Genomic DNA, 20033 nt, shown 5'->3' with positions numbered 1-20033 from the left:
CGCTAAAGATTTAGGGCATTTTTTGGGGGGGAGGGGGGAGTGGTGTGGTCACATAGTAGTATCAATTCACATTATAGAACACACCGTAATGCCCAGTACATATTCCAGCACACACCCTAATGCCCAGAGCACATTACACCACAAACCGTAATGCCCAGAGCACATTACACCACAAACCGTAATGCCCAGTACACATTATACCAAACACTGTGATGCCCATTATACAAAATGACACACACCGTAATGCTCATTACATATGCCACACACGCTAATGCCCATTACGCATATTACACACTGCAATGCCCTTACACATAATATTACATGCTGTAATGCCCATTACACATAATGCCACTGACCGTAATGCCCACTACACATAATATCACATGCCGTAATGCCCATTACAATTTATAGCACACACCGTAATGCCCATTACACATTTTAATTTGGGTAAAAGGTGTCACACACACACATATGGGGAAGAGGGGATCAGACACCAGGGAAATTGGGGCAGATAGGGTCACAGACACAGAGAAAGGGGGTTACAGGGGTCACACATGGGGGAAGGGAGTACAGGGGGGTCAGGGGGGTCAATCCCTGGGCACTCACCAATTTGTGGGGGGAGCTGCAGGGTGTCCAGATAGCCAGTGGATCCAGGGACAGGGCGAAGGGGGTGCCTGCTGCAGGAGGAGGGAGATGTAGTTTCCCCCATGAAGAGACAGGCAGGGCTTGTCCAGATTCCAGCCCCAGCGCGTATCGCTGGGCGCGCACTGTGTTTATCACAGACACTAGGGGGGACATTTACCAAAATGGATTCGTAGAAAAAAGGTGTATTCGTAGGGAGAAATACACCTTTTTTTTACGAATTTGTATTTTCGGGATTTACAATCCCAAAAATACAACAATTCGTAGTCCTAAAGATGGAACATTCGTATTTGTATTTACAAATACGAATGTCTACACCATCGATAGAATACGACAGAAATCACCATTCAAAGAATGGTGGTTTCTGATTTACTAAGCAGCCGTACTGATAATACGGCTGCTTAGTGGTGTAAAACACCCACGCAAATACGACAGGAAAATAGAACACCATTTTCATGTCGTATTTGCGTTTTAGCCTGCACGGATCAGTCAGATCCGTGCAGGCTTCAGTGTAAAAAAATAGAAAAATTAAATAAATTTTAAAAAAAAAACGGCGTGGGGTCCCCCCCACAGCCGAAACCAGCACCAGGCTGACAGAGGCTGGAGCCGGTAATTAAAAATCAGGGAACCCGACAAATAGGGTTTCCCCGATTTTTAACAACCAGCCCCAGGCTCCTGCTCTGGGGCTGGTTCCCAAAATACGGGGGACAAAATGACTAGGGGTCCCCCGTATTTTAAGAACCAGCCCCAGGCAAAACCAGCCAGCAGGGTAATGCCACAGCCGGGGGGAGACTTTTTATGCAAGTCCCCCCGGCCAAAGCATTAACCCTACCGACCAGTCAGCCTGGCCAGGGGCCCTGGGGGAGTGGGGACCCCCCCAATAAAGGGGTCCCCCCCCTCCAGGACTTACCTGACCAGGCTGAAGCCTGGTGCTGTCCTCGATGCCCCTGGGCGGTGGGCATCGAGCTGATGGTTTGGTGTAAAAAATAGAATAAAAACCATTGTCTTTTACTGGTGAACTATGAGTCCCAGCAAGCCTCCCCCGCAAGCTGGAACTTGGAGAACCACAAGTCCCAGCCTGCGGGGCATTAAAGGGCCCGCTGGGTCTTGTAGTTCCACAGTAAAAGAAAGAGTTAAATAAACACACTGACACACGTGAAAAATAAAAGTTTAATACATACATAACACATACATACTGATACTTACCTTTCTTGATCCCGTAGGTAGCCCTGGTCCTGATGTCCTGTGTCGTCCATGTCGGCTGTCTGCGTCGTCCTCCAGGTCCATGTCGACGGTCCGTGTCGTCCTCCAGGTCCATGGCGGTGTCCGGGTCCGAAGAAATCCATGTTGGAGCTGTGGAAGGAAATCCTACTCACCTGTTCCTGCGCTGAAGAAGTCTTCTCTTGATCCGACGTAGTCCAGGTAATCTTCCTGCTGTCGCCAGTCCCCGCTGTCTCCGCTGTCTCTGCATCGCGCTGAGGAGAGATGCTGAGATGTTTCATATTCGGCGCCTCTCCTCAGACTGAATTCTATTGGCCGCCTAGCAGGCCAATCAGGAGCCGAGAAAGTCGGCTCCTGATTGGCCTGCTAGGCGGCCAATAGAATTCAGTCTGAGGAGAGGCGCCGAATATGAAACTTCAGCATCTCTCCTCAGCGCGATGCAGAGACAGCGCAGACAGCGGGGACCGGCGACAGCTTGAAGATTACCTGGACTACGTCGGATCAAGAGAAGACTTCTTCAGCGCAGGACCAGGTGAGTAGGATTTCCTTCCACAGCTCCAACATGGATTTCTTCGGACCCGGACACCGCCATGGACCAGGAGGACGACACGGACCGTCGACATGGACCTGGAGGACGACGCAGACAGCCGACATGGACGACACAGGACATCAGGACCAGGGCTACCTACGGGATCAAGAAAGGTAAGTATCAGTATGTATGTGTTATGTATGTATTAAACTTTTATTTTTCACGTGTGTCAGTGTGTTTATTTAACTCTTTCTTTTACTGTGGAACTACAAGACCCAGCGGGCCCTTTAATGCCCTGCAGGCTGGGACTTGTGGTTCTCCAAGTCCCAGCTTGCGGGGGAGGCTTGCTGGGACTCATAGTTCACCAGTAAAAGACAATGGTTTTTATTCTATTTTTTACACCAAACCATCAGCTCGATGCCCACCGCCCAGGGGCATCGAGGACAGCACCAGGCTTCAGCCTGGTCAGGTAAGTCCTGGAGGGGGGGGACCCCTTTATTGGGGGGGTCCCCACTCCCCCAGGGCCCCTGGCCAGGCTGACTGGTCGGTAGGGTTAATGCTTTGGCCGGGGGGACTTGCATAAAAAGTCTCCCCCCGGCTGTGGCATTACCCTGCTGGCTGGTTTTGCCTGGGGCTGGTTCTTAAAATACGGGGGACCCCTAGTCATTTTGTCCCCCGTATTTTGGGAACCAGCCCCAGAGCAGGAGCCTGGGGCTGGTTGTTAAAAATCGGGGAAACCCTATTTGTCGGGTTCCCTGATTTTTAATTACCGGCTCCAGCCTCTGTCAGCCTGGTGCTGGTTTCGGCTGTGGGGGGGACCCCACGCCGTTTTTTTTTTTATTTATTTATTTTTCTATTTTTTTTTACACATTGCAGCCTGCACGGATCTGACTGATCCGTGCAGACTGCCAGAAATAATTCGTATTAGCGGCCGTATATACGGCCGCTAATACGAATTTCTACGACATCGGAGGGTTACAAAGCAGTCGTATATGACTGCTTTGTAACTGATCCTCCGGAACACGACTTTGCATACGACTTAAACAGTCGTATGCAGTCGTAGGGAAAATACCAATACGAAAAACTAGGTTTTTCATATTGGTAAATTTCCCCCCTTAGAGGTCAAGCGCACCTCTAGTGTCTGTCTGTTGTTTCATGGCGGCGGCCATCTTTGATGTGGCAGCGGCGCCGCAGACATACATCTATGTCTGCGGCGCTAGCTCCCCGCTGCTGCCGCTTCTCACACTCCAGCGCCCCCCTGCCTCCAGCGCCCGGTGCGCGTGCCCCCCCAGCCCCCCCCTAGTTACGGCCCTGCCTGGGGTTGGATGGTTGAAGAGAGGGAGGGTTCACCATCCATTAGGCCCTGTTCCGGTTTTTGAGCTGTTAGCCTCACAGAAGGCTAATCAGTGCCTCCACCTGTGGGAGATTAGTGGCTGCTAGAGTTAAGGCCCATACACACTGGGCGACTTTGAGCTGAAAGCCGCTCAAAACAGCCTGTTTGAGCGGCTTTCAGCTCAAAGCCACCCAGTGTATATGCCCCAGCGATGAGCGGTGAGCACTGCTGCACGCTCCCGCATCATCGCCGGGGAAGCCGTTCATCTGTGCTGCGCTATGCAACCCTGTCCTCCCCCCTCTGTCGGCGACAGGCAGGGGGAAAGCCGCTCAGTGTGTATGCACTGAGCGGCTTTCCCCGCAGCGATGATTGACATCATCGCTGTCCATACACGCTGGGCATTGTCGCCCAGTGTGTATGGTCCTATAGAGGTCTCTCTGCCTGGTGGTAAGTAGACATTGTGCAGTTCTCCATGTGGGGAACATCCTTCTACAAAGACTGACTGGTATGATTCAGCTATTTGTTTTTAGCTAGGAATTATCCTGTGATTGGTTAGAGACAGATTTATTTCTTTGGGTTTATTTTAATGTTTTGTTGTGACCAGTTGGATCAAAATACAGGAGTGACTTCTGGCCTTTGGGCGGCTGCACCCTACCATCTACCTCAGGAGATGGTACCTGTTGCCCTGACCCTCCTACAATACGTATAAAGAGGTAATATGTAGATAAGCATTAAATCATCACAAAGTTGTGACGGGTAAGATATGTGAGAACTATATTTAGATTTCTTAGCATTAAATGAAAATAAATATAAAAGACAATTATTTGTTTAGTTTTAGTTAGCCTTATATATATATATATATATATATATATATATATATATATATATATATATATATACTGTAGATATGGGTGTGGAGCAAAGAGTCATCAGTGTCCAGGTCGGCAATCAAGGTTGGCCCAAAACATAAGGAATACGTTGACAGAAAAAGGAAGATACATGAATTTCAATGTGAGTTTTTCACGTGTTTTTGGTGTCAATGTCAACACCTGCTGACATGGGCTCCCAATTAGTGTAGCTCAAATCCTCGCATGACTTGCTTTGGGAAATGTCGGTCCACATTTTATGGTTCCCAATTGTAGTCCACTTGGATTGTTAAGCATGAAAGTGTTTCCATTCTTAACAATTCCATTTCGGCCTTTCCATATCTTAACCATTAGCATGTCAACCTTTTGTGTGTGTTGACTTTTTGTTAATGTTGACCTACTGCGTGTCAAACATGTGTTATTGTTGACCATATTTAATTTTCATATGTATGAATCGCTGGCTGCCGAGTATTCGGTGCAGAGTCGTTACCCTACAGAAGGCTATGGGCTTCCGACATCCCACCATATACCACCGCTCAGCATCGGCCCCCTCCTACTTCCTGTCCGGGCAGCCTGCTAGTATGCTCCCCGGAAGCAATGACCTCCTCCTCCTGACTTCACCTTCTGGGTTCAGGGAGGAGGAGGGGGAGGATCCCAGCCATCAACAGCAGGAGGCTCCTGGGCATAGGAGGTGAGCGAGACACGTGGGTTCCCTTTCCCCTGGTGCTGGTGGCTTTGCAAAGGTCAGCTCTTTTTGGAAGAGCTGTCCTTTGCCATATTAATCGCATATGCTAATACATATGTGATTTTCACAATGATAATTCATTCCGCCCATTGTTGCATCATGCTTGCCTATATTTAAATCTCTTCCTCAGGAGAAGCCCGGAGAGAAGACTCTCTGCAGCTCCTCCGTGGGTAGGGGGCAGAGCTTGACATATTTAAGCCCCACCCCCATTACAGTAAATGCCATGATTTGCAGCTCTTCGGGGGAGGGGCTATACTGGCAGAATTTGTGTCATTGTAGCTCTGCCCCCTTCCTGAAGAGCCGTGAATGCTGATATATTACTGGCGGGGGAGGGGGCTGATGCAACTGGCCAGGAATGCGGGAGGCTTGTCCACCCTTCCGGGGCTGGGAGTGGGACCCGATTTTTGGGAGCCTCCCAGACATTCTGGGTGTTTAGTTATGTATGTGTTGTATGCATGCAATATCCTATCTCTATGACTGTCTGTTCATTTTGTTTTATTACTGTTGTTTCCATTGGTAAAGTGCACTAGAATTTGCTACGCTATGTAAGGGACGTTTATTAAATACATATTCACAATGGGATGTGAATACACCAGCACACTTACAGTATAAACAGCTCTTGAGTTCGAGTCTGCAGCATTGTCTGGGGTTCTACACAGAGGCTACACAGGGGATTTATCATTCCCGGCACGTTGCGATCGTCTGAGAGATGCGCTCTGTATTTAGCCGTAAAAGTGACGGGATTAACAAAAAAAACTGTTTGTTCTTTGTCTCCTATGAACAGTTCTCACAAAGGTTAACTCATCTCTTTGTTTCCCTGGCAGAAGATAAAATCCCAGTCTCTGCGGTTTGTGCTCATTATCTTAGATGTGTTGTTTAAATTGTGCTTATAATGAACCTGATGTGTTATATTCAGTATAAGGAATACTGATCAGGAACAGAATCAGAACAGTAACGGTCACAACAGTTACCAGGAGAAGGACATAGAGGTGGTTGGGCTAAGATCCTTATATTTGGTGTCTCCTCTTTATTCTCCTATAACAAGCGGCCTGTGAGCAGGGCAGTAGAGAGACAGGCCGGGCCCAGGTACTTTCCAAGGGGTGTGGCCTAATCACAGGAGGCGTGGCCATGCACCCTTAGAATAAAATAGCACTTTAGCACCTTCCTGATCACACAGCAGCCCAGCACACAGAAGCATGTGCTGAGCAGAGAAATGCTGCTTCTGTCAGGTAACATGGGCCTTATTGAGCCCCTTCATCAGACCTGGCCCCGGGTAATTAGTACCCCCCTCTCTCTGCACCACTGCCTGTGAGCCCACTGATTTTAACACCATTGGGGAAATACAGTGGAGTGCAGTTTCTACACCGCAATTGGTTTTTTTTTTTGCCTCCAAACCAATACATTTAGTATCAAGTGGCTGGTTTGTACTGACTGGAGCATAACCAAGGTACATTATACGTAAGTATTTAATTGTCCATAATTAATAATTAAATGAATGTTAAAAAAAATCAACTAATATACATAAATATTTGATGGGTATGGGTCATTAGGTTAACAGTGTCTAGGTTGACAGTCAAAAGGATGACCACTATTGGTCGACAATCAAAAGGTTGACACATCAAAAAAGGTCAACATGCATTAGATAATGGTCGAAAGGTATAAGTCTACCACCTGGACACTATTGACACTTCCCCCCCTTTTCCTGTGGGAATATATATATGTGGGCTTCACCCCCACATTTTTTTGCTGCTGCTTGGCCCAACAGTCTCACATTCAGCGTCCCCTGGATAACTTGTCATTCTCTCTCCTGCTTCACACATAGGTGTTCTGGTTGACTCATTTATATGCGAATTTGCACCCTTGCGAGTCAACCAAACCCCACTTTGCGAATGGTGGCCGGCCGCCACCCATTCACATGGTTGGAAACCATCATATGATGGCGAAGGCACATGCGTGGATGCTTGGGGGGAAATGGGCTGGCAGCAGATCATCCGGTGGTCTCAGCTGCCTGCCCCCCCTGCACCCACGTCATTGGCTATTAGCAAAAGAACACCCAGCGTTCTCATGGGAACACCCATGAAATGCTGGGTGCTCACATGTGCTAATGACCCAAAACCCCCACCCGCCCCCGCCCAAAAACCGCAAGGCCACATGCACCAAGCACATGGAGAGAAATGTGCATACAACAAACATCGATCCCCGTGCGAATGAGCGGCCTCAGCGAACTCACCTGAATAAGGTCCACAGGGGCTGCGGTAATGAGCTGTTTCACCAGTTTTTAAGATAGGATGAATAGGAGACAGATCTTCTCTCTAAATGGGAAGGGCACAGTATGGTCAGAGGAAATAAACACCATGAAATAAGATATAAGATAAAACATTGGTTTGATATGGTTAAGCTGTAGAGGTAACTAGATAACAACATGATACCAAGAGGCTTAAGATTATTTAAACCCTCAATTTTTCAAACTGAGTCAGTTGATAAATGAAATGAATTATTACATTTAGAAAGACCCAGGTTGATAAAGTTGTGGAGGAAATTGATTCAGAGAGATGAATTCTTAAATGACAAAATAACGAAGTTTGAATACTCCGTTATAGACATGAAAGGCAAGAAATACAAAAGGGATACAGAAGGTTGTAAAAACGGGATGGGGAGGTCTTATAGATACTCTAAACAAAACTGTTCTAAAATACATACTCCACTTAATGATTCCCAAAATTATAAACACCCCAATAGAGGGAGGAAAGGTTCATCTACCAACCATATTTGTTGAGTTAAACAGATTTATAAGGGGCCTTTGCTGCAAACACTACTTCGCTAGAAAGTTACTATTTACATTTACAATTACATTTGCTCCCATCCAGTACCAGATGGGAGCAAATAACCCCCTTGTCCTTCTCATCAATTTTATTATACTTCTCTCCTATCTTCCTTTTTTCTCCTCTTTTCTTTCTCTCTTGTATATTACTCTTTTCTTTAAAAAAATTAAAATCCAAGGGCCTTATTCTGATCGGTGCGGCCGGATCCGAATATGCAGCCAGGACCGTGCGTCCTAAACCCCGCCTTCCATACGGATCGCCAACTCCGTCCGTACGCGGTAAGAAGCTGTCCGCACGGACCGCAAGTGTATTTCTCATGAATACACCTCCTCCATCTCAGGGAACCTCCCCCATCATTCGATGGTCGCAGACCATCGAATGCAGGACCGAGTGATCCGCCAGCTCCCGCAACCTCAGACCACACGGGCATTTCTCCATGCAAAAGCAGGGATCTGGGCGGGCAGCTGACATCCGGCGATGTCATATGTCCGCCCCCTACACGTGCGTCATGACTGCATTACCATGCGTACGCCCAGCGTTTGCATGGGAACGCCCATGAAACGCGGGGCGTATGCATATGGTAATGAGCCCAAATAGCCCTTCACGCCCCTCTCCACCCCCTGTTCGTAGTGTTTAGATTTCATGCGGAATTTGGACGTGCGTTCCGTTCACACATGCGCAGATATGCCTCTGCACATGCGCAGACACAAAACATCGGCGGGCCGTACGCACGCGGACATTTCTGCACCAACCAGAATAAGGCCCCAAGTTACTAGTTGACTATGTACTGTACAATTTTGTGACATGGTATGATATTGCTGTCAGACCTTTTAATAGGTCAACTCTGTAATGTCTCTCATTTTAATAAAATATTTTTAAAACATAAAACGTATTTTTTTAAATTACAGGTTGAGTATCCCTTATCCAAAATGCTCGGGACCAGCAGAATTTTGGATAACGGATTATTCCGTATTTTGGAATATTTTAATATTTCAATGATGTATTTTGAAGTATCTTGCTGTATAAACACATCAACCACATGAAATGCACACAATATACTTTATTTGTTCAAAAAACATGGTTTCAAAACATGAAACAAAGTTTGTGTATTATCTCAGGCACTGAATTTGAATGCCAAGCAATCATTGTCTAGCACATATATAGTATCCGTTACATATCATGTCCACAGTAGTGCTGTTACAGATGTCCCCAGTAAGTTTTTAGCAAAAAAAAATTATTTTTTTTCACTTTCTGGAATGTATGGTTTTCGGAATAATTCGGATAACGGATATCCGGATACAGGATACTCAACCTGTAGAAATGTATTAGAGCAATAACCAATAAAAATGTATTTGAAAAAAAAAAAAAAAGACCATCCCCAATGACCCACAAAAACACAGCCCAGGATGAAAAATAAAAGCAAAATGGTATTGTCCTTGGGCCCTTGCACCCATCCTTATGTTGGATAGAAAAAAAAGGACAGTTAAACAAACCAAACACTTCAGTTACAGGAACTGCCACTTTTGTGGCTGAAGTGTGTGGTTTGATTGTACCCCAACAAAACATTTTTGTGAGGGACTATCTCTGATCATTATTTATTTATGATAAAGGTATTGGTGCTATCACTAATAGAAAATATACCTTCAAAAATTCTGCAGAAATTAGGGAAAAATAGGTATCTTTGTCTCATGACTAGGCATGACAATGACTCTCTTTTTATCAGGGAACTGCTGCCACTGGTGGCTGACTTACAAAAACATCATCTTCATTAGCGTCAGATGTGTGACTGTGTGTTACATAAATATCTAATCTCATTCTGATGCATAATGTCATCATTATTGTCATCTTTACTTGTACTTGCACTGTACATTATCGGACTCACACCTAGCTCTGGACAATGGCCTTAGACTTTCCTCAGACATTTGTGAAGTTAATGAACACAACATTTGATCTTCAGCCTTAGTGGATTTATCTGCACTGATTTTCCTTTTTTACATTTGCGCTTAGCATCCCAGAGGTCGGGATGCTTGCAGTCACTGATGCCGGCATCCCAACTAGCAGGCACCAGAATGCCGACATCAAGGAGGATGCCGATTGGGGTTAGGTTTAGGCACTAGCACAGAACGGGGATTAGGTTACAGAGAGTATTAGGATTAGTCGTTGGGGAGGGGGGTTTAGTGTTAGGCACTTAGAAGGGGGGGTTAGGGTTAGTCTGTGTGGCAAGGGGTTTAGGTTTGGATATCTGGATACAAGGATTAATGTCAGGCCCTAGTGGGGAGGAGTATGGTTAGGGTTCAGGGATAGGGATAGTGTTAGGCTACAGGTAAGGATAGTTAGGGTATGAGGGGCAGGGGGAAGGTAATTATGCTTACCGGACCTCTGTTGTGCTTCCATCTACCCTGATGCCAGCACCTGTATTCTGACTGCCGGCTTCCCGACCATTAGTCATCTGTTTGTATACCACTGTGGGCCAGATTACTGCACATGTGAACTTTTGCACTTAAGTTAGTAAATAGCACCCAAAAAACTCACACTCAGTCATTTTTTTTTCTACAATATAAAGAATTCACTTATTGAAGTTTCCCCGACGCGCGACTGAAAGCTGAGAGATGTTTGAGTCATTATAATCAGAGATCACTTGAAGTGATCAATTTTATTCTCTTCTAGGCTGTCAGAGCACCAATTACAGGTCTATATATAGTGTAATAATTGGAGATTATCTAGTACAACGCTCACTTTTCAGAGAACCCCTCAGGGGTGTACAGGGCTCTGCTCTCTGTAATCTAAATACAATATTATACATATAATTGCTCAAATGTGGCCAGTAATTCATTTTCACTGCACCTTAAAAGGTAAAGGATATAGGGCAGTCATCACTAAGGGGAATATTCAATGGATGCCGGATCCATGCCGAAATTATTTTGACGGAATGGATCATCCTTTATTCAATGCAGCGGCCAAATCCGGATGTTGGAGTTGGCCGCTGACTGATGCTCACCCGGTCCGGCGGCGGGACAAGTGAGTGAGGTGGTGGATAGGGAGGCGGCGGGTGGTTATGGGAGGAGGCAGGAGGGCATGGGAGGGGGCAGACAGGAGGACAGCGCTGTGTAAGCTGCTGCTGCTCACCCGGCACTGTCCTCCCTGCCTCAATCCGGCATCTTTCAATTTCGGATTGAGAATGCCGGAAACATGGGCAAAACCTTTTGGTTTTGGAACATTCCGACATGCCCAAAAAAACAGCTAACACTGAATAGGGCGGAACCCCTTCCGACCTATTAATTTCCATGTCTCCCAGCAGTTCTGTGACCATGTAAATACACAAGCCTGCATGTAGAATGATTACGTATATGGGTCACAAAACCCCAAAGTGACTTGTCATAGTATAACTGTAACATTGTACACTATGGGGCATAATTATATTTCTCTGAGCTACAGTATAGCATAAGAACCTAATGTTTGTACAGAAATAACTATATATATATGAATCACATACACTGGATAAGATGAAGTTTTGGTCTTTAATTTGTAGCAGGTAATACAGCATACCAGGTAAACAGCATAGGCAGTGATGGCTACAGCATTGCAGCATACAGATGTCACAGCATAGTACAAACTCTTCATTATGCTCCAATCCAATGGTCCCTACCGTAGCCCACACCCCGGCCTATCACCTGGGCAGCTTTTCCACCATCAGGAGCACTGACTCTCTGCCCTGGAAACACTTATATCAGGAAAGAACAGGTGCTGCTTATCCATCCAACCTTGATCAGTTTTCTTGCTGCTGCTGCTGCTCTAAAATCTGGACCGGATCCTCCACATTACCTTCATGTGGAAGTATGCTGTCCTCGCCACAATACATATCAATTAGTACCTGTATTTGCAGACAGGTGGCGTTGCTGAGGAAAGTCGGTATTACTATCGTGTACTACCATCTTTCAAACAACGCCATACCAAATTTCAGATTGATTCATACGGTAGGTTCGTTTTTTTTTCCACCACGACAATGCACCAGCTCGCTCATCCGGAATGGTTGCGGCCAAATTGCGTGAATTGCTCTATGAATTGTTTTTGTTTTTCTTATGGAGCCCACACACGCACCGATCCCGGCGTGCATTGTGGGCTTAACTAGCACACATAGCATCGCATCGTATGCCTTGTGCATACGATGTGCATGCGATGCGATGCTATGCTAGAAAAGGCTAGTACAAAAAGTATGTGCAGCACATACTTTTTGTACTGTACGATGAGGTGCCGCGGGAGCGCGCACCCCATCGTACAGCATCGCACTGCCGGCAACGGTGAGTGTGTGGGCTCCATAACAGTGACTGCCATGGGTCCTCCTGTCATGAAGAAAACAGAATGTGGCCAGTCCAATATGGCAGGAGAGAGCTCTCAGGCCTACTAAGGGGAGACCCACAGATCCTGTCCAGAGTTTGGACCCTTAGTCCAGAGGCAGGAAATGAGAGGAGGAGCAGCTGGCTGAGGGAGCAACAGATGGAAGGTCTCAAAGCCCCCTCAATTCTGACATCTGGGGCATCTGGCACCCCCAAGGCTCCCCAAACCAATCCCTCCACCTAGTTGCGGCCCGGGTTGAGGGTAAACAATAGTGGGATGGTTAGGCTGCATGAGGGATGATTAAGGTTAGGCTGCAGGGTGGGTGGGTTAGGAGCTCAGGTAGGTGTCCAGGGGAAAATACTCACTGGGATCCTGCCTGTTGTGATTAAGATGCCATTCACATGTGTGGCATGTACTTGTAAACTGTGGGCTATCTGGAGGCAGGAATTAATGTTCCTTATAAAGGTGGACACTTTGAGGGACATTTATCAAAGCCTCATAAGAGAAAACATGGAGCAGTAAGCAGCCAATCATCTTCCAGCTTTCATGAATCTAGCATCTACTATAAAATGACAGCTAATAGCTTAGTGCAGGAATGGGGAACCTTTGGCCCTCCAGCTGTTGTGGAACTACACATCCCAGAATTCTTTGCTACAGTTTTAGCATGGCCAAATAGCAAAACTGTACCAGTGCATGCTGGGATGTGTAGTTCAGCAACAGCTGGAGGGCCAAAGGATTCCAATGCCTGGCTTAGTGGTTTCTATGGGCAACTTTTACCCTTGTTCTCTTTATAAGCTTTGATACATCTCCCTCTCATTACATTGCACCAGAACGTAAGATTCACCAGCTAAACCTCAACCAGGGTACGAGATTGGTCAGGGCGGGCTCCGCCCAGAACAGAATATGAAGTGCCGGCAGCCCATGACTATTTTATTAAAACCATTTGTGAGACATTTAACAAGATCATGGGAACAAAGCTGTGTCAGTTTAAGCAGGAACGTGGTACTAAGTAAGCTGATAGCCATGGAACAGAGGAGTCGGCGAGGTAAGTAAGCTGATCTTTGTGAAATACAAGTACAGGGGAGGGGAACGTCTTATGTCACTAGGGCAGGCTAAATAAATGATCAGGTCAGTAAGGATGGTAGACTAGAAATTATTTAATTTCTGCAGCTGCTGGTGGAACCCTCTCAGTGGTAACCTCATAATGGGGCAGATGTATTAAGCCTGGCGGAGAGATAAAGTGGAAGGAGATACAGTAATGCACCAGCCAGTCAACTCCCAACTGTCATATTTCAAACACAGCTGATTGGCTGGTGCATTACCGTAACTCCCTCCATTTTATCTCCAGTTAATCTCTTTGCCAGGCTTCAAACATCGAGTTTACCAAGGTTAAACTAGATGGACGCAAGTCATAGAGTGGGGTGGCTGATGCAGGGTGTGTGTGATGGGGAGCGGGGGGCATAGAGTGGGGTGGCTGAGTCAGGGTGTGTGTGATGGGTAGCAGGGGGCATAGAGTGGGGTGGCTGATGCAGGGTGTGTGTGATGGGGAGCGGGGGGCATAGAGTGGGGTGGCTGAGTCAGGGTGTGTGTGATGGGTAAAAGGGGGCATAGAGTGGGGTGGCTGATGCAGGAGTTGTGTGATGGATAGCAGGGGGCATAGAGTGGGGTGGCTGAGGCAGGGGGTGTGTGATGGGTAGTAGGGGGCATAGAGTGGGGTGGCTGAGTCAGGGTGTGTGTGATGGGTAGTAGGGGGCATAGAGTGGGGTGGCTGAGTCAGGGTGTGTGTGATGGGTAGTAGGGGGCATAGAGTGGGGTGGCTGAGGCAGGGGGTGTGTGATGGGGAGCAGGGGGCATAGAGTTGGGGGGCTGAGGCAGGAGCTGTGTGATGGGTAGCAGGGGAATATAGTGGGGTGGCTGAGGCAGGGGTGTGTAATGGGAAGCAGGGGGCATAGAGTGGTGTGGCTGAGGCAGGGGGTGTGTGATGGGTAGCAGGGGGTATAGAGTGGGGTGGCTGAGGCAGGGGATGTGTGATGGGTAGCAGGGGGCATAGAGTGGGTGGCTGAGGCAGGAGGTGTGTGTGATGGGTAGCAGGGGGCATAGAGTGGGGTGGCTGAGGCAGGAGGTGTGTGATGGGAAGCAGGGGGCATAGAGTGGGGTGGCTGAGTCAGGGTGTGTGTGATGGGTAGTAGGGGGCATAGAGTGGGGTGGCTGAGTCAGGGTGTGTGTGATGGGTAGCTTGGGCATAGAGTGGGGTGGCTGAGGCAGGGTGTGTGTGATGGGTAGCAGGGGGTATATAGTGGGGTGGCTGAGGCAGGGGTGTGTAATGGGAAGCAGGGGGCATAGAGTGGGGTGGCTAAGGCAGGGGGTGTATGATGAGTAGCTGGGGCATAGAGTGGGGTGGCTGAGGCATGGGGTGTGTGATTGGGAGCAGGGGGCATAGAGTGGGGTGGCTGAGGCAGGGGGTGTGTGATGGGTAGCAGGGGGCATAGAATGGGGTGGCTGAGGCAGGGGATGTGTGATGGGTAGCAGAGGGTATAGAGAGGGATGGCTGAGGCAGGGTGTGTGTGATGGGCAGCAGGGGGTATATAGTGGGGTGGCTGAGGCAGGGGGTGTGTGATGGGTAGCAGAGGGTATAGAGAGGGATGGCTGAGGCAGGGTGTGTGTGATGGGTAGCAGGGGGCATAGAGTGGGGTCGCTGAGGCAGGGGGGTGTGTGATGGGGAGTAGGGGGTATAGAGTGGGATGGCTGTGGCAGCGTGTGTGTGATGGGTAGCAGGGGGCATAGAGTGGGGTGGCTGAGGCAGGGGGTGTGTGATGGGCAGCAGGGGGTATAGAGTGGGATGGCTGTGGCAGGGGGTGTGTGATGGGTAGCAGAGGGTATAGAGAGGGATGGCTGAGGCAGGGTGTGTGTGATGGGTAGCAGGGGGCATAGAGTGGGGGGGCTGAGGCAGGGTGTGTGTGATGGGTAGCAGGGGGCATAGAGTGGGGTGGCTGAGGCAGGGTGTGTGTGATGGGTAGCAGGGGGCATAGAGTGGGGTGGCTGAGGCAGGGTGTGTGTGATGGGTAGCAGGGGGCATAGAGTGGGGTGGCTGAGGCAGGAGGTGTGTGATGGGTAGCAGGGGGCATAAAGTGGGGTGGCTGAGGCAGGGGGTATGATGGGTAGCAGGGGGCAAAGAGTGGGGTCGCTGAGGCAGGGGGTGTGTGATGCGTAGCAGGGGGCATAGAGTGGGATAGGTGTGTCATGGTCAGTCATGATTTGCCATGACCATAAATCACAAGGTCAATTACTTAATGTAGCTACAGTCGGTTTGATAATAGTGGATGCTTTCTGCTGTAAATAGTTGTTGTATACGATTTGGCGCATTAAGGACGCACGCTATTACATTGGCTAAGTACCTGGGAAACATCAGAAGTTCGACTTTGAGCAACTTTTTCCCGGCTGTCAAAATCAGCTCTCATTACATCCTGGCCCAGGTCTTGGATCAGATCAGATCCATTCATGAGATTTGGAGAAGTTTTTTGTTGGTTTGGGTCGGATGCCAAAAATTGGTGTGTTTTCGGTTTCTTGAGAATGAAATCGTTCAACTCTAATAAGCGCTGCCCTACATAAAGGGACTGATTCAGCAAGGCTCACTAAGCAGGGGATATTCGATGCCCATCCCATAAACGCCACCCGTCCAAATCCCCCCCAAAAGTAATTTCTGATGCGCAGACCCACCACCATCAGAAATCACTAGTGAATCACCCTCATAGTATGAACAAAGGTGTGCTATATTTGGGTGTAGTACAGGAGTCCGACAGTCGGGATCCCGTTAGTCATTAGCCCGACGTCGGGATCCCGATTGTCGGGACCCCGTCCGGCACCCCTATATGTTTAGCCTAGTGTCACCAGGGCCGGTGCCACCACTAGGCAAATCTAGGCATTTTCCTAGGGCGCCAGCCACTGGAGGGTGGCACTTCGCCCCTCACCTCTCGCATGGAGGCTGCAGGGGTGTCCGTGCCGGGTACCTGCGGCACTGTGTGATCTGGCGGCGGGGTCCCTGCAATTGATGCGCGATATCCAGCAGCCAGGCGGCGGCGCGGGAAGCGCTGCTGGGTTTGAAAACCTTCCGCATGCTGATTGGCTGAGATTCAGCCAATCAGTGTGCGGCGAGTTTTCAAACCCATCAGCGCTTCCCGCGCCGCCGCCTGGCTGCCGGTTAGCGCGCATCACTGCAGGGACCCCGCCGCCAGATCACACAGCGCCGCAGGTACCCCCCCCCCCCCGTAGGCACCGGGGCGCCCCACCCCTCCTCGCCTGGGGCGCTCCGGTGCCTTGCACCGGCCCTGAGTGAGACCCATTCCAGACACCTCAGGCTGTATCTTAGAGATGTGCTTCTACTTACTTCTAGGATTTGCTAGCTTTGCTTTTTATCTTCCTAGATGCAAACTGAGCAATGTACTTACAGGCTTATAGCCCTTTCCCCTCCCCTGTAGATTTTGGTGAGGACGGTCTTGATATAACTGAAGCCAGCCTTATTAGTGAGCTGCGCATTACAGCTGCTGCATCAGAATTGATTAAGTCACCTCCGAGCCTCTCACGCAGAGAGGTGACAGGAAGGCGGCTGATTCGTGATCACGAGATGCTCCTGTGTTGGAAATCAGCAAAATGTAAACCAAAGTGCGTTATTATGGCACCAGGTGCTGCTAAACCAGCCCCAATTATACAACAGGAGCAGAGGTAGTGATTTCAAGGAAAAAGTCTTTAACCCTTTGAGTGCCAATGTCGCTGTGAGAGATGGTCAAAATATCCGATAAAAATGCCAGCGTTGCTCATAGCGACTGTACCATTAGTTTGGGGACGGTTTATACGCGCGGGTATTGGACTCAGGAATGGCAAATCTTATTTTTCTATTCTAAATGATGTGATCAGAGACACAAATAGTCACAAACTGCACAACATTCACACAAACCTCTATGGAAGAGGGTCACAAACTTTGCCCTTGCAGCCCAGCTTTTAAGGATAACCTTGTTTGAGCCCAGATGGTTAAATCAAAATGAATCAAGTACTGATTACAGGCAAAGCTGAGGCAGCTATCCAAGCACTATGGGCCTGATTCAGACCTGCGCGCTCATCTGCAAATTCGCAAACCGAGCGATTATCGGATGGCCGTGCGCACAAAATGCTGTGTGCATCCATGAGCCATTTGTACGAACAGAGCAAGACACCCTCCACATTTTTGGGGACAGTCGCCCAGAGATTTCTGGGAGTGCCACAGAAAATGCAGGCGTTCCCTGGCCGTTGGGAGGAAGGGCCGCTGACTTCATCAGCCGCCTTCTTCTCCCCACGGCCATTGCAGCGCTGCGAAAGTCTAGACTTACTGGTCGCCTGCGGACAGGGGGGAATCCATTTGACGGTGAATGATTATTGATGGATTTCCCACTGTGTGCACAGCTGCAAACGCATTCGCAGCCGTGCACATGGGTGGGATTTCACTTGTGCGGGGAGGTGGAGTGGGGTGGCGTTAACCTAACCGCTGGTCTCTGAACACTCTCACCCCAGCGAAAGGCCCTATACTGTTTGTGAATAGTAAAGTGTGAAAAAGGTGGACATGGTATCACATAAGGCAAACAATACGATGGACAATAAAAGGGAAAAAAAATATTTATAAAAAGTAAAAAATATGAATAAAAATGAAAACACGCTTATGCTGGTCAGTGACCAAGTGATTACAGTTCCTTTTGGAGAATTTGGGGGAGCGGAAAAACGTTCTGAACACCCTGCACTTACCGTAACCTTCCGTGTATAGTGAGTCAGTGTAATGTTCTTTCCTGGACCACTATGTTTTACTGTTGCCGGGAAGGCAATTGTTAATTTACGGTATGTGTGGCTGCTGGCAGGGGAGGTCACTATATCGGTGCTTCGGGTGTTTGTCTGCCATCGATGGTGGAGCGGTACTGGGTTGGCTCCTGTCATCAGGTTCCCAAAATGCCATCCTAACTAATTAAGCATACAGTATCTCCCAAGTTTTTACACGTGGGATGCGGGACCTGCTGTGCCGTACATTCGAGACCTTCAAAAAGGGTCTCAGTCTTGTGCGGGATGGGTGCGGCTTTGGGTGGAGGGGTTTTGTCAGAGTCCAAGAACTCCCAATGTTGTCATTTTAGGGGCATTCCCCGTGCTCCCTGAGCAGGGCAGGGCATCTATTCAGTGATTACCAGCTGTTCTGCTGAGCAGAGATGCAGAGATCACAGTCACCCCCAACTGCTTTCCTGCCCACGAGACAAGGTATGATTAATTCACCTGTGCTCAAGCATGGATATTCTTAAAACCAGGACTGTAATGGTAGAGTTTAAGAAACTCTTCTCTGTGGTGTATAACCAGGGAAGCGCTGGTCGACTTTTATCACGATGACCTTTTCCAAGTTGACCTATTGCTTTTGTCGACCTATTGACCCTGTCGACATAAGCCAGGTTAACCTTTCTAATGTGTCGACTTATGGACTGTCGACCAATAGTGGTGGACCTAAAGAATGTCGACCTTCTTATATACTTGGTTTTCATAAAGGAGCAAAGTCCAGGGGCGGGTTTTAGAGGGTTCTATGGCTGATGCATAGTGAGCTATCCAGCCGACACATACTGCACACACTGGAGGGCGGTACTGAGCCGCAATCAGTGCCGCCCGTCGCATGAGGAGCAACAGCAGCAGCAGAGCTCCCGCCGAGGAGAGCAGGAGAAAGCTGAAGCAGCTGCCAAGACTCCAGCTATTCAGTAGGTGAGTGTGCCATACGCCCCCACCTTCCCCTTTCCTCGCTGGTAGACATCTTTGGCGGGGGTATTGGCCGCAACCAACCCACCCCGGGAGCCCGCCCAGCCCATGGATTATGATCGGCGGGCATGGCGGCCGTGGAAACAGGGGTGGCATCCTGTAGGTTTGCCTAGGGCGCCTAGATGCCTTGCACCGGCCCTGACTGCACATTACATACATAGTAACACGTATGTACATATGTGCATAGCAATCTCCTGCACATATGGAAAGCGCTGCAGCCACCACTGATCCTCACCTACTCCTCAGCCGAACAGCAAATATTAAGCTCATTTTCCTGCAGCAAAGAGATAACGCCTGGGGGAGAATCTGCAGGATATTGAATATCATTAGTGAATCTCTGTCTTACTATGGAGAGTCTGATGAATACTGTAGATCTGAATGATCATCTAGTGCACAGAAAATTACTGACATTTTCCAATTAAACGTCCCCCCCAGTGAGCTGGAGTTTCCATTAATTTCAGTGACTGTACATGAAAGATATTATATGAAAATGTACATTATAAGACATTTCTGGAACCACTGAATTCCGTTAGTCCAACTGCAGAGCGGGCTGTTCATACCTCCCAACTGCCCCGTTTTTTCACGGGACCGCCACAGTATTTTTGGGCAGTCCCGCTCCCCGCCCGGGACCGGCAGTGTCCCACGGCGGGAAAGGGGGGCAGTTGGAAGTCCCCCCAGCCTGAAGGCAGTGTCTATTCAGCATGGCAGAAGGGTGAAACACCAGGGGCATGGC

Source organism: Crinia signifera, chromosome 5, assembly GCF_055691185.1.
Source record: "Crinia signifera chromosome 5, ASM5569118v1, whole genome shotgun sequence".
Lineage (NCBI taxonomy): Eukaryota > Metazoa > Chordata > Amphibia > Anura > Myobatrachidae > Crinia > Crinia signifera.
The sequence above is the reverse complement of the archived record's forward strand: the minus strand, read 5'-3'. Positions refer to the sequence as shown.